We start from the raw sequence: 16,312 nt of genomic DNA on the forward strand, positions 1-16,312 counted from the left end.
AATTTTAAGCTGCTGAGTGAGAGGAGTTAAAGAATGTACGGCATCTGGAAGAAGGATTGATGGGGACGGAGCGATAAGGGAAGCAAGTTTTTATTTTTTCTTCATATTGTTGCCTCGTACCTTCCCGGACGCGATGTCCTGGCTTGTTTGGAGTGAAAGAGAAGCAAAAGACTGTGTGAGTTGAACTTCATAGCTGTTGTTACTGAGCATATTTCTTAAAGATGTGAAGTTGCCGATGAGAAAAGCCCCCCCCTAGTCAGACGGAAGGAGCTCTGGACGCGTTCGGAGGATTTATGAGCTGTGACGCACTTTAAATTGGAGCAGCGACCTGAAGCTAAGTTCAGCTATAGGGCAAGGAGATCCATTAATTTACCAAGAGTTCATGGTTGGATGTTTGGGTCTCCTGCCTGAAAAAGCTGTAAATTCTATAAAGATAAATAAATCGTAAATCTTCATGGCTATGAGAGAAAATGAAAGTGATTTGAGCCTTTCAAGATGGCGCTGCTACTTCGTCGCAACAGGGAGCTCCACTAAGAAGATTTATGGGGAGGCTGGACTGATTAACTCACACAGGAGAAAGAACATCTGTGAAACTTCGTTTGATATTTATCTCAGCAGCTGGAACAATCGGATGAAAGTGGAAAACACCTATGTGACTGTAAGGGGAAGATTTGGAATATTATGAGCTTGGAGGACGATTTGAACTTTAGAAATAAGACGGCAGTGGACAGTTGCGAGGAATTCCCAATTTCTTGAAGCATGGGAACCCAAAAATAAATTATTCAGATGATTTGGCATAACATTCGGTTTGATTGATATATATATGTGTATAATTTGAAATATTGAATGTGATATAATTGGTTTTAATTGGAAAATTAATAAAAATATTTTTTTTTTTAAAAAAAGAGGTTTATGGTTGTTTTTTAAAATTCCTAGATGGAAGGTAGGGGGATTTCGGGTTCTAGAAAGAAAGAAAGAAAGAAAGAAAGAAAGAAAGAAAGAAAGAAAGAAAGAGAATAATAATCATAATTAATCATGTACAAAATTATCTCAAGGTGATGTACAATTAAAAAACAGCAAAAAGAAAAGGTAATATCACAAAGACCAGCACATACTCTTATCCAACTCACATGGCTGGATCTACACTCACCTTTTAAACGTTATTAGAACGATAGTAGAAATATCGTTCTAAAATGTCAAGATAGGAAGAGTCCTTTTTGGCTTCTCTTTTGTTTCCACCCCGTCTACTCTACCTGGTTTCTGTTAGGGGGGGGTTGCTCTGCAGTGCCCTCTAGTGTCGCATTACGAACGCTAAAAAAGAACATTTTGAGAATAATTCCTTAACTCTTTTTAGCGTTAAAAACCACAAGTGTAGATCTGCTCCAAAACTAGAAAACCAGAGACCCAGCATGTTGTAATGGTTAGAATGTTAGAACAGGACCTAGGAGCAACCACAGTTCAAATCCCCACCTGGCCATGAAGCTCACTGGGTGACCTTGAGCTAGTCACTGCCTTTCAGCCTAGCCTACCTCACAGGGTTGTTCTGAAGCTCTTTGGAGGAAAAGGAGAGCTAATAAACTCAATGAATTTATGAAACCTTTCAAAACAAATTAGCCAGTTTGGATAGTTCACTTGGTTACAGCATGGTGCTGGTAACACCAAGGTTGCAGGTTCAGTCCCCTTATGACACAGCTGCATGTTCCTGCACTGCATGGGGGTTGGACTAGATGATCCTCAGGGTCCCTTCCAACTCTACAGTTCTATGATTCTATGAAATATATCTCCAACTGTTTCTGGAAGGTTGGGTTATGGGGAGGGGGTTAAAAGTGACTACAGTATAGCTAAATGCCAGCTGTTCTTAAGGAATATAAGGGAAGAGGGATTAGATACAAATAACTGGTTAATAGATACAAAGCAAAAAAAATACATCAGATATATGGGAATTGAAGAAACATCTGGAGAATTTGTGAGGATAATTACAAATGTCTTTTGGAACAGATAAGAAACAGATGCAAAAAACCCCAAAGGGCTCTCCTTTGTCGGAGGTTTTTGAAACAAAGGCTGGATGGCAGTCTGCCAGGGATTCTTCAGCTGTGATTTCTGCATTGCAGGGGGTTCGGCTTGATGACCCATGAGGTCCCCACAATACCATGAATCTAAGCAGAAAGAACTGAAAATATCATGCAATGGAATCATACTCCAGAGTAGACCCCTTGAAATGAATGGATCTAAGCTAGCCACGACCTTTAATGGGTCTGCTTAGTGGCGACCAGTTCTGGCTACAATGCTAAATGTTCTTTCGGCCCAAATTCTGTGGAAATGGCAGTTTACAGGGGACAAGGAAAGAAATAGAATAGTCATGAATGTAATCTGCAATGCATGAGTAGGTGTTTTTTTTATTAAATAAAGCATGATGCACTTATGCAATTATTACAGCATGGGAGTAGATATCACCAGTGGTTTAGGGCAGAAAATAAATGAATTAGACAAATGGAAGACTCAACAGTGAGAACTAGGCTAAGGAATCCATTGCTGATGCCTAAAAGCACCAAGGAAAAATGTTAAAACGGAACTTAGCTATTGTGGCTAGTAGCCATTGATAGTCTCCTCCTTCCTAATTTAATATATCGCTGGATATGTATACAGTATACCAATATACCAACCTCCAAAGACCTACAAGTATCTATGGAAACAAACTGTGCAAATGTAAGCCCCTTGAACAAGCAGCAATTGTCACTCCTGAGCTATAGTAGAAGCAAATGCAAATGAAAAAGAAAAGAAAATAGATCATGCGCAAATGAATTCAAGTCAGGAAGATCCAGCAAATTGGGAACGAGATATGCAGCGTGAGAAAAAAAAACTGTGTAACTGTCGGCCCATATTTAGACATAATGAAAGGAATAAAAGGAATAACGAATATCAGAGGAGGGTGGAAGAGCCTCATTAGCGGGGGGGGGGGTTCAAGAGCCAGTTTTCATAGCCTAGAGTCTTTTGCTGGTTGATGATATGGAGAAGGACAGAGTCAGAGCTGCCTTGTTCTTACAGACATGACAAATCAGAAAGAGAAAGTGCACCCAAAAACGTTGCACAATCTCCTGTTTTTCTCACCACTAAGAAGGGAATAGAGTTTTTTAGCCACAATGGCGCTCATCCGAGAGGTGCCGGAACTGAACTTTTGTGAGCTCCAGCTGAAAGACAAAGCTCTGGTTTTAGGTCACTGACAAGCTGGACTTCCTGGACGCAAACTAATAGCTTTAAATGACAAGAAAGGAGATTCCAACTAAACATCAGGAAGAACTTCCATTTGTTTTTAAAAAATCAGTTTTTATTAAAGATTTTATTGTGTAAAAAAGAAGTACATACAGCATTTCCACTTCCAATTCATAGTCTTTTCCACAGTTTGTTTACATTTGGTATGAGGCACTGTTTCTGATGGTAAGAGCTGTTCAGCAGCTGAAGGGCTGCCATCCCTTGGAAGGTGGTAGACTCTCTCCTCCATTGGAGGTTTCAAAGCAAAGTATGGATGGCCATCTCTCAAGCGGGCTTTAATTGAGATTCTTGCATAGTGGCGAGTTGGATTCCATGACCCTCATATTCCATTCCAACTATAGTTTCTATGATTCCATGTAACGCTCCTATGACTTTTTCTTAGGAAACCAACCATGCAATGTAAAGGTACGGTACATAAATTGTGGAAGGGAGCAAAAGAGCAGCCAGGAGATCCATCAAAGGGTTCAAACCTCCAAATTTTAATATTCATGAACTGTAGAAAGCTGTCTTCTCTCCGGCTCTTAATATGCTCCCTTTTAAAGTGCTTTGAGATTTATAGCTGAGAATGTAGAAAGGCGAGGAGTTATTACCCATGGGTAAGATATAAGTCAACACCAGAGGAACTGGCAGATGTAAGTGAAGAGAAAGATTAAAATTAGTGCAGAATAAACAATGGCTTACATATTTTTAAAAATATGGTCAAATATATGTATACAGACTGGAGTGTGTGTGGTGGTGGTGGGGTTAGCAACCAAAGCATCTGGATACTATGGGGGAAAGCATCTGAAAATGTGGTAAGGCTTCTGTGTCAAGTTCCAGGTGGACTGCTGCAATGCACTTTCTGTTGGGCTTCCATTGGGCTTGACCTGGAATAATAATAATAATAATAATAATTTATTATTTATACCCCGCCCATCTGGCCGGGTTCCCCCAGCCACTCTGGGCGGCTTCCAAAAAAAAACAGAAATTCTAAAATACAGAAATCCATCAAACATTAAAAGCTTCCCTAAACAGGGCTGCCTTGAGATGCCTTCTAAAGGTCTGGTAATTGTTCTCTTTGACCTCTAGTGGGAGGGCATTCCACAGGGTGGGTGCCACTACCGAGAAGGCCCTCTGCCTGGTTCCCTGTAACTTGGCTTCTCGTAATGAGGGAACCGCCAGAAGGCCCTCAGAGCTGGACCTCAGTGTCCGGGCAGAACGATGGGGGTGGAGACGCTCCTTCAGGTATACCGGACCAAGGCCGTTTAGGGCTTTAAAGGTCAACACCAACACTTTGAATTGTGCTCGGAAACGTACTGGGAGCCAATGTAGGTCTTTTAGGACCGGTGTTATGTGATCTCGGCGGCCGCTCCCAGTCACCAGTCTAGCTGCCGCATTCTGGATTAGTTGTAGTTTCCGGGTCACCTTCAAAGGTAGCCCCACGTAGAGCGCATTGCAGTAGTCCAAGCGAGAGATAACTAGAGCATGCACCACTCTGGAGAGACAGTCAGTGGGCAGGTAGGGACTCAGCCTGCGTACCAGATGGAGCTGATAAACAGCTGCCCTGGACACGGAGTTGACCTGTGCCTCCATGGACAGCTGTGAGTCTAAAATGACTCCCAGGCTGCACACCTGGTCTTTCAGGGGCACAGTTACCCCATTCAGGACCAGGGAGTCCTCCACACCCGCCCGCCTCCTGTCCCCCACAAACAGTACTTCTGTCTTGTCAGGATTCAATCTCAATCTGTTAGCCGCCATCCATCCTCCAACCGCCTCCAAGCACTCACACAGGACCTTCACCGCCTTCACTGGTTCTGATTTAAAAGAGAGGTAGAGCTGGGTATCATCAGCATACTGATGGACACCCAGCCCAAACCCCCTGATGATCTCTCCCAGTGGCTGCATATAGATGTTAAAAAGCATGGGGGAGAGGACAGAACCCTGAGGCACCCCACAAGTGAGCGCCCAGGGGTCTGAACACTCATCCCCCACCACCACTTTCTGAACACGGCCCAGGAGGAAGGAGCGGAACCACTGCATGACAGTGCCCCCAGCTCCCAAGCCCTCTAGACGGTCCAGAAGGATGTTATGGTCGATGGTGTCAAAAGCCGCTGAGAGATCCAGCAGAACAAGGAAACAGCTCTTACCTTTGTCCCTAGCCCGCCGGAGATCATCGACCAGTGCGACCAAGGCAGTTTCAGTCCCATGATGAGGCCTGAATCCTGACTGGAAGGGATCCAAATGGTCCGCTTCTTCCAGGCGTGCCTGGAGTTGTTCCGCAACCACTCGCTCAATCACCTTGCCCAAGAATGGAAGATTTGAGACTGGGCGATAGTTGGCCATATTGGCCGGATCTAAAGATGGTTTTTTAAGAAGCGGTTTAATAACCGCCTCTTTCAGCGGGTCTGGGAAGGCTCCCTCATGGAGAGAAGCATTTACCAACCCGCGAAGCCCATCGCCCAGCCCTTCCTGGCTAGCTTTTATAAGCCAGGATGGGCAAGGATCAAGGAGACAGGTGGTTGGTTTCATTCGTCTAAGCAGCCTGTCCACATCCTCGGAGGTAACAGATTGAAATTGATCCCACAAAACTTGACTAGACAGGACTCTAGCACTCCCCCGCCCCGGCCCTGCTCCCACGGTGGAGTCTACCTCTTCCAGAATCTGAGCGACTTTATCTGCAAAAAACTTTGCAAAATCATTGCAGGAGATCATGTGGCCCGTACTGGGCCCGGATGGAGCAGGTGGTTCCGCTAAATTGCGAACCACCTGGAAGAGTCTCCTGCTGCCATATTAGTGCAAAATGACAGAGCTGCCATTTTGGCCCCTGATTTTACATAGATATGACCCAGGTGGCGCTGTGGTTAAACCACTGAGCCTAGGGCTTGCTGATCAGAAGGTCGGCAGTTCGAATCCCTGTGACCGGGTGAGCTCCCGTTGCTTGGTCCCAGCTCCTGCCAACCTAGCAGTTCGAAAGCACATCAAAATGCAAGTAGATAAATAGGAACCGCTACAGCGGGAAGGTAAACGGTGTTTCCATGTGCTGCTCTGGTTTGCCAGAAGCGGCTTTGTCATGCTGGCCACATGACCTGGAAGCTATACGCTGGCTCCCTCGGCCAATAATGCGAGATGAGCGCGCAACCCCAGAGTCGGTCCCGACTGGACCTAATGGTCAGGGGTCCCTTTACCTTTTACATAGACACAGGACATCCCTAGTAGTCTACCTTTACAGGGTGCCCTACATAAGAAGATCCCTGCAGGATCAAGCTAATAGTATGTCGAGTGCAGCATTCTGTTCGGATAGCGGCCAACTAGTTATCTCAAAGGGCCGACCCCAAGCTGGGACCAAGCAGAAGAGCAACTCTCTGCTCCTGCAATTAACTGGTATTCAAAAGCACTGATTCCTCCAGCTCTGTGCTAGTGCTAGTGGATCAAGCCAAAGGGGGCCCATCTAGTACAGCCTCCTTGTCTCACAAAGGCCTAGAAGATGTGCCAATGGGAAGGCCATTGCCCCTATCAATACTTTGAGTTTCCTCTTTTTCAGAAAGGTAACAACTTTTGCTTCTTGTGCTTTCTGTCGAAACTGTAATATAAGGCAGTTTACATCTGCATCAGTTGCAGTACCTGGGCAATGTGGATGAGTGCTTGGCTGGCCTAATTTGGAACAATCAAGGGCTGTCAACAGCCGTGGGAGTTGGCTAGCAGTAATTCCTTCATTTCAGGAAAGAATGGTGTTTGCATAATGCAACTGTGCCTATCTGTTCTATCTTAACAGCTATCCCAGCAGTACTGACGGTGTTGCAAAATACTTGACTCCTCGTTGCCTCTAAATTCATTTTCGGAATATGCTTAATGGAGTTTTCCTTACCTCAATTTGCAAGTCAGCAGTTTCCAGCCATGACATGGTGGGAGAAGATTACTGTTATTTTTATAATTATGGATCCTGCAGGGATGATAGGCATACCAAACATAACCTTATTAAGTAGCCAAAGCAACTAACATCCCATACACCAAAGTATGCCACACAGAGAGATGACTGCTGATCTTCTCACCAAACCTCTGCCAAGATACAGGTTCAAGAACCTTCAAGCCAAGCTGGGATTTTGGTATGTTTATTAAAATGTGTGTGAAATTGTTATACCTTTGCCTGAGAAGGGGTTTGTGGGAAAATGATGCTCCAGTCAAAATATCATGTTTGCTAGGTGAGCAAAGGTTTACAACACATGGAGTTCTCTGTAGATTCCTAGAGAGCACTCTGTGAGGTCATATCCTCTGCTTGCGCAGGTGTATCTTGATTTCAGTAAGGTTTTTGACATGCTTGTGGAGAAGCTGGGGAATTGTGGGGTGGATGAGGGAACTGTTATGTTGATTTGTAGCTGGTTGACTGACTGAACTCAAAGAGTGCTTACTAATGATTACTCAGCCTGGAAAATAGTGACAGGTGAGGTATTGCAGGACTCTGTCCTGGACCTTTTGCTGTTCAGCCTCTTTATAGATGACTTAGAATTAGATGAAGGTATTGAGGGGATGCACATAAAATTTGCAGATGACAGCAGACTGGAAGGGCTAGCTAATGCCATAGCAGACGGAATTGGGATTCAATACGACCTTAGTAGGTTTAGTTGAGATTCCTGTATTACAGAGGGTTGGACTAGATGACCCCCAGGGTTGCTTCCAACTCAACAATTTCATGATTCTACTAACAGTTCCTTCTTCCAAGCTTGATGAGAATGCTTGCCAATAATTCCAAAGGCTTTCTATAAACTGTCAATCATTTGTGTGGCTGTGTCACAATTATTGGTGTGAACTAGGTGGGAGTCTAAAATACTACCACCAATTGCTTGGTGAGCCTTGGCTGTGCTGAGGTGGCTGAGCAGGTCTTTAAATATCAATGGAAGGACAATGAAGGATGTACCCCAGTGGTGGGCAATTTTTAAAGCCGCGGGCCGGACCACTGTCTCTCAGACCTTGTGGCGGGCTGGAGAAGCAGCACCAGGGAGGGGGGAAGCTGGAAGAAGAGGCGAGGGGGGCAAGTAGTCCTCCTCCCCACCCTCACCCCCAGCCACTGTGCTTAACTTTCCAGGGCTGCCGCAGGCACCACCACCACTGCAACTGCTTCTTGTGGGTAGGCAGAGCGAGCTCATCCACTCTTCTCTCTGGCCCACAAGAGCACCAGGGTGGCAGCAGCGGCAGTGGAGCGAAGATGAACGGTGCAAAAGGGCTGGCTCCGGAGAGGGGCTGCTTAAAATGGTGCTCAGCCAGCTCAGCCCAGCCCCCTTCCTCCTATAGGCAGGGCGGGGAGACTCCAGGAGGAGGGAGGGAGGAGGCGCTGCCGCGGTGTGTGTGAGGGAGAGGGGGGGGGGAAAATGGAATGGCGCAGGAAAAAAAATTGGTGCAGCCCGAATGAACAGAATCCCCACGGCGATCCACGGACAGTCCGTGGGCCAGATCCTGAAGGCAATTGGACCTGATCTGGCCTGTGGACCTTAGTTTGCCGATCCCTGATGTACCCTGAGATAAGAGATTTTTTACCCCAACCATTAGAGTTACTGTGGTGTGCTGACATCCTCTTTCATTTTTACATTTGCTAATTAAAAAAACAGAGACTTGGTAGAGAAGTAGGAACATAAATTTATTTTGATATCTGTTCTTGTGAATGTGATGTCATAAGATAGTTGTGAGGATAAAATGAGAATGGGGAAGCCATTTTGTGCCATCTTTATCTATAGTAGTAAAGCTAGGTTACAAATGTAGTTGCTCCTCGTCCTCCTCTTCATAAATAGGGCTGTTAAAGCATTCTGATGAAATGGCAGCAGAAATTGCTGGCGTTTATTCCATAGCTGCCAAGTTTTCCCTTTTCTCGCGAGGAAGCCTATTAAGCATAAGGGGAAATCCCTTAAAAAAAGGGATAACTTGGCAGCTATGGTTTATTCATCCCATGACATTAGCACAAATCACTGTTGTTGCTTTAAGTCCACAAACGAATACATAAATGATTACATTGTCCCCTCATCTGCATTGTGCTTTCATTGCATATAAATGAATGGGGATGAATAGAATAATTAATTAGGCAATTATAGAGGCATGAAAAGGGCAGAGGAGATGTTGGTTGTATGGAGGCATAGTCTCCAATTGCTTGGGAAAAGTCCTGATCAGTAGGCAGGGACTTCAGTCTTGGCAACTGATCTTTAGGGAGGAAGACCACTGGGAATGAGCTGCACAATTGCTCATTAGGCTGCCTGACACTCAACCACATCTGTGAAGATTGTGTTTTTGCTAATAAAGAGTTAACTCCATATTTGAACTGTGTGATTACTGATTGGCAGGCTCCTTGCATCAATGATGTATAATCTTAGAAGCGGGATGTCACTGTGACCTTAGTGCAAGACAAGTCATCTCCAAATGGGTGGAGACAATTGACTTGCAGGAGAGATGGCACGGCCATATTGCTCCAATTAATTATGATTTTCATGATCCAAATTTCTAAGCGATCAATCTCTATCCTATCAAGGAGCAGCAACATCAATTTAGCCTCAAAATTGCATCAATTCCCCAAACCAACGCAACCCACCATATGCATCGCAAATTAATGCAACATAATTGTGGGCATAATTTAAAATAATTGAATGTAGAAACTGAGCTGTCGCTACAGCTGTAAATCTTCCTTTTAAACATGAACAATTAGCTTGGTGGTTTAACTTGCCCCCCCCTTTTGAGAGAGGGTAAAGGATTTTGAGGCTAGTACCAGGGCCCTCTTAAGTGTATCAGGCAGGGATGCTGCCAGCTGTGCTCCGCCTCTGCCTGCTCAGCCAAAGTGGCACGGCAGTCCAGGGAGCCCTAGTTGCTGCCCTGACAGAAGGTTTGCCGACAGAGCATTGTGGGGTAGTGCCTGCCCACACTCCTTCAAGTCACAGCGCGCACAGACAGCGCTGCCCCACAATGCTCCATGGCACCTCATTTGCATGCATGCAAATGAGGTGCCACGGAGCATTGTGGGGCAGCGCTGTCTGTGCGCGCTGTGACTTGAAGGAGTGTGGGCAGAAGGTAGCCCTGTTCCTCTTCCGTGCCACCCCTCAACAGAGGCAGTTCTGCTGCTGCTGTTGCCACCTCACTTCAGCCGCTGCTGCTGGGAAAGGAGTGAAGTGGGCAAGGCAGAGGCGCGGGTGGCTCTGTGTGTCCCCTTGATGTGTCCCCTGTTGGGTGGGGGCCCTGGTGCACCATGCCAGTCAGCCCAATGGGAAGGACGGCCCTGGCTAGTACCCCACTCTCCACACGCTCTCATTCTCCAGACACTCATAGTACATATAACCATTTGAAAGTTTTGCTTAATTATGTGCGTAAGTAGAACAGGATTCTGGTCTAGACAGGACATTGGCCCGATTCAACAGGACTCTTACACCCACCCCTCTATTATCAGATGCAAAACAGCTGCTGAAAATTGCAGGTGAGGAAATTTGCTGTTACACTTAAGTCCTGACCAAAATGGGCACCTGGTTGGCCAATGTGAGTGGACTACCGGTAGATGTTGTATAAATATATGTCTTTTTAATAGGATAGATATAAAAAGCTAGCTAGAGCAGGTATTTCCCCAGTAGTGCAACTGCTGATGAGAAAAGTTTAAATTAATTTAATTTTGTTTAAAAAGGTAACGAGGTAGTTTTCAGACATGGTTGGGTGATGAATTAGAACTATATCAAGAATGAATGCAAATTTAAGGAATATGCACCACCTATACAGATGAAACCATCTGTTCTGGGGACATGCTGTGGCTGAGAGATGGAGCACCTGTTTTGCATGCAGAAGGCCCCAGGTTCAATACCCAGCATCTCTAGGGAGGGCTGGTAAAGTACCACTGCCTGATATTCTTGGTCGTCAGTGTAGACAATTCTGAGCTACATAGATCATATTTATTATTTCCCTTACTCACATGTGAGTTTAACATTTAGTTAGCAGAGTTTAAAACTGCAATCCCTTTGCAGCCTAAAATGTAGAAATCTCTGGGACAAAGTTGCTTAACTTTATTAATAATTTTTAATGGCCCTTTTGAAGACTGGATCACCTCCTTTTTATTGCACTAAACAAAAGAATTCCACAGGAGTATGTAATGTAAGGGGGGGGGAATGTTGTTTACTTACATAAATTTTCAGACTTGATTCCAGCAAAAAGCAGCAGCGAAAACAAGATAGGGAGAATCTTATGTTAAAAAAACACATGCTTGAGATAAAAAAAAAAAAACCAGTTTGTGAGAGGTCAGGACAAGCATCCTTTCTCTTCAGCTGGATGGAGGAGTTGCGTGGGAACTCCATGTGTCTTAACCCTTTGCTTATCTAGCAAAACCTGGAAATTTATTTTGGCTGCAACATTATTTCCCACAGAGACATGGAGAGAAACTTCTCTCTGTCCACTTTCTCCATACAGTCATACCTCGGTTTAAGTATGCCTCAGTTTGAGTATTTTCGGTTTAAGTATTCCGCGGACCTGTCTGGAACGGATTAATCCACTTTCCATTACTTTCAATGGGAAAGTTCGCTTCAGGTTAAATATGCTTCAGGTTAAATACAGACTTCCGGAACCAATTACACTCATACCTCGGGTTAAGTACGCTTCAGTTTAAGTACTCCACAGACCATCTGGAACGGATTAATCCACTTTCCATTACTTTCAATGGGAAAGTTCGCTTCAGGTTAAGTATGCTTCAGGTTAAGTACAGACTTCCGGAACCAATTGTGTTTGTAAACCGAGGTATGACTGTAATTTCATGGTAATCATGAAATTAAAGAGTTAGAAGGGTCATTTGTCAAATCCCCTGCAATGCAGGAATCACAACAATAGTTTTATACCAGGGGTCAGCAACCTAAGGCTCATGGGTCGGAAGCGGCCTGTGGAGGTCGCTTGGCCCTGCCCACGAGCTGCCCTCGAACTGAGCTGTCTGCTTGCGTGCTGTGCTAAACTGGCGCAACGTGGTGCGGGGACTTGCTTCCGTGGCGCCAAAATTTGTGCCTGCGCAGATGCAGGCGCCGAAAATCATGTGTGCAATCCAGCCCACAGAGGGATCTCCACGGGACCGATCCAGCCCAGGCAAGATAAACCTTGCTGACCCCTGGTTTTATACACTTCCATCTCACCTCTGACTACTTTGTATGCTTCCATCCAGTGAGTGGCCCACTGGGCCTGTTTTAATTTTAGTGCCTGACTGTCCGAAAGAACAACAAGGAAGAAAACAGGGGAAAAGATGTTTTCTCATTTAGCAGAGAATTTGAGCATTTGTTTATTACACTGTAAATGAGCCTCTGCATTGCTGTACAAGAAAATGGCCTCCTATCAGGAGGTCTTAGTAATATGCAAATTCGTTGACATTTAATTAGATCAGCCATTGACTAATCAGTATAAAAGGCAGGTGGGGAATGGCGGAAGACCTGTTTAAAGTTTTCAGGGCCTTGGTTGGTGTTATTTCCACCTCTAATTGAGGCTTAGATTTCACCTAGTCCTAATTAAGAAAGAAATCTGTGTTGAAGCCTGTGAGTTCCTGGGCCAAATTTAGCTCTTCCTTTCAAAACATCACAGACACTCTGATGACTCACCTTTCACAGATGGGTTGGAGTTTTTGTCTTCTTTTGTTTTTTTGTTTTAGGAAAAAAATGGAGTTGTCACTGATAAGGTTGTTGAAATCTGAAAAAGTCTCCTGTGGCTAACCAGCTCTCTCCTATTCTTCACTTTTGAGAGGTGACATGAACATGATAGCCATCTTTGAATATTTGAAGTGCTCCCACATGGAAGATGCAGCAGGCTTGCTTTCTGCTGCTCCAGAGGGAATGACACAAAACAATCATTTCAAATGACAAAACCAGGAGATCCTGACCAAACCTTAGGAATAACTTTCTGGTGGTAAGAGCCATTCCATAGTGGAATGGACTCCTAGAATAATAATAATAATAATAATAATAATAATAATAATAATAATAATAAAGAGCATTTGGATTGCTATCTGCCAGGGATTCTTGAGGTTCCCATGTAGAGCTTTCGCCTTCCCTTGAATTGTGAGCCCACCTCGGTTCCAAAATAGTCTCTGCAGCAGCTTCAAGGCACAATTCCAGGATCCCATCCAATACCACCGGGGTTCCCCTTCAACTTTCTTCCTCTTGATGCCCCATGGCAAATCCACTTCATCTCCTAACAGATGGAACAATGCCATAGTCATGTTTGGAATATGCATGGGGTTTTGTTTCAGATTCATTCAGGGACTATTCTTCTCAGAGATGCAGTTAATTTAACACCTGGGTTTGATCTTGTCCTTGATTATCAATATGACATTGAAGGGAGATTACACACACACACACACTTATAGAATCATAGAGTTGGAAGAGACCACAAGGGCCATCGAGTCCAACCCCCTGCCGAGCAGGAAACACCATCAAAGCATTCTTGACATATGCCTGTCAAGCCTCTGCTTAAAGACCTCCAAAGAAGGAGACTCCACCACACTCCTTGGTAGCAAATTCCACTGCCTAACAGCTCTTACTGTCAGGAAGTTCTTCCTAATGTTGCACACTTCTTTCTTTGGTGATCACTCATAGCTGAGTAAGATTGTCTTCCATAAACACGGTTTTAACAGCGAATCTGTAAGTGACTGTGGAGGCCAATTCTGGATCCACACGTCCTTCCACAGTGGGGACATTGGTTTCAGGGTGGGAGTTGATCACGGTGTGCATTTGCCAAGCATGCCTTCCTCTTAGCACGTTTCTCCCTTGCGTCCTGAGTTCCAGTGTCTTCAAAGCCCATGACACCTTTGGTAAAGGCAGTTCTCCAACTGGAGCGCTTGCAGGCCAGCGTTTCCCAGTTGTCAGTGTTTATATACTGCATTTTTAAAGATTTGCCTTGAGACAGTCTTTAAACCTCTTTTGTTGACCACCAGCATTACGCTTTCCATTTTTAAGTTCAGAATAGAGTAGTTGCTTTGGAAGATGATCATCAGGCATCCGCACAACATGACCAGTCCAACGAAGTTGATGTTGAAGAATTATTGCTTCAACACTGGTGATTTTTGCTTCTCCTAGTATGCTGATATTAGTTCGCCTGTCTTTCCAAGTGATGTGAAAATTTTTAGAGGAGTTGGAGATGGTGTTTATAAGTGGTCCATGTTTCACAAGCATATAGTAAGGTTGGTAATACCATAGCTTTGTAAACAAGCATTTTGGTTTCCCTGTGAATGTCCCGGTCCTCAAACACTCGGCACTTTAATCAGGAGAAAGCCGCACTCGCAGAGCTCAGGCAATGCTGGATTTTTGCATCAATGTTGGCCCTTGTGGAAAGATAACTGTCTAGGTAGGAGAAGTGATCAACATTTTCCAACGTTACACCATTGAGTTGGATTTGTGGTGCACACCCCCCCCCACCCCTCCAGCCCATCTTCCTCTCCAGATTGATGGCCTTATTATCTCCTTTGCCTCTATGCATAGGAAAGGGAACTCTGCATGGGGGAAAAACCTGAGGGTGTGAATGCAAATCCAATTAAGCTGCATTGAAAGAGACAATTAATCTATTTTCCAATTAAGCAATAACACTGATGGGTGGGCATAAATCTGTGGAGTTGGGCACTTGAAGAATATGAGCTGCCAGGAGCTTAGGGCAAGTTCATTAGCAGAGTGACCTGCTTCAGATGCAAAGGTCAACGATCTGACAGATCCAGCAATGTCTGCTTGTGTCAAATGTGCCTTGTTTGCCAATTCAGGAAATCAAACTGAGAGCTAATGGGTGTCCACTGAGGACTGTTAGGGTGCTGATTTGCACCCCATTAATTGGATATGTTGGAAAATCCAATAGAGAGCTAATAGGGACCCAATGAATTATAATGTAGTATTTGCACCTGTTAATCAGTTGGGTGCCTCTTGTTGCAAAGCAGATGGTGCCTAGTCCTCAATGCTCCCAACCCTGTATTTTTATACTAGGAAGATCTGCCAAAACAGATCCCTTCCCCCCAATGCCGAGGAATGCAAGGGAAACCTCTGAGCTGCTTATTTCTAGGGCTTAAGATGTGAAATAAATTACAATAGAGCAAGTCGGGAGAGTCACTTTTCAGAGGCAAAGGAGCAGAGAGATGAAGCATCCTTACTTGCTAACCTGCCTCTTCTCTTTTCACTCAACAGGGTAAGGAAGAGGCAAGAGCTAAAATAATGCAGCAGTTACACTAGGAGTCTTTTGGAGCAAGATGATAGCTGCACTGGACTGCAAGCAGACATCTCCTGATATGACTGGAAAAGGCTCAGTGTTTGAAAACCCTGGAGAGCAGCTGCCACTCAGTGTAGACAATACCTACCTAGGTGAACCAAAAGATTCACTCATAAGAACATGAGAAGAGCCTGTTGGTTTAGGCCAAATGGGGCCTATCTAGTGCAGCAACCTGTCCTTACTGGACTTGTGTGCAAAAGTATTCTCCAATTGTCCTTCACCATTATTTGTCATTACAAGGTAGACTGGGCATGGAGGTTCTGCTACCACAGTGCATAATTAAACCATATGACTTTAAAAAGAGGATTAGACAGATTCATTGAGAAGGCTGTCGATGGCTGCAGGCCCTGGTGGCTATGCTCTGCCTCCATGGTCAGAGGCAGGAATGCTTGTGAATACCAGTTGCTGGAAACTGCAAGAGGGGTGAGGGCTTTTGGGCTCAGTTCCTGTTTGCTGGTTTCCCATAATGGGCACCTGGTGAGCTACTGTGAAAACAGGATGATGGACTAGATGGGAGTTTGGCCTGATCCAGCAGGCTCTTGTGTTATTATGCTCTTAGTAGACCTCCATAAGCAGAGCCCTGCTGGACCAGGCCAGTAGCCCATCTAATCCAGATGCTTTATATTGAGCCACACCTCTGTTGCATTTTGCACACTGATTGGCAACAGCCCTCTAGGATTTCAGGCAGGGAATATTATGCAGCCCTACCTGGAGATGTTGCTGGGAATTGTACGTGGGACTTTCTTCATGCAAAGCAGATGCTCTACCACTAATCTACAGCCTTACTTCTGAACCCCTTAACCAGTGCTTTATCCTTCAGGAATGATTTGTAATCCCCAGT

This window comes from Zootoca vivipara, chromosome Z2 (genome assembly GCF_965207765.1).
Source record: "Zootoca vivipara chromosome Z2, rZooViv2.hap1.1, whole genome shotgun sequence".
In the NCBI taxonomy this organism is placed as follows: domain Eukaryota; kingdom Metazoa; phylum Chordata; class Lepidosauria; order Squamata; family Lacertidae; genus Zootoca; species Zootoca vivipara.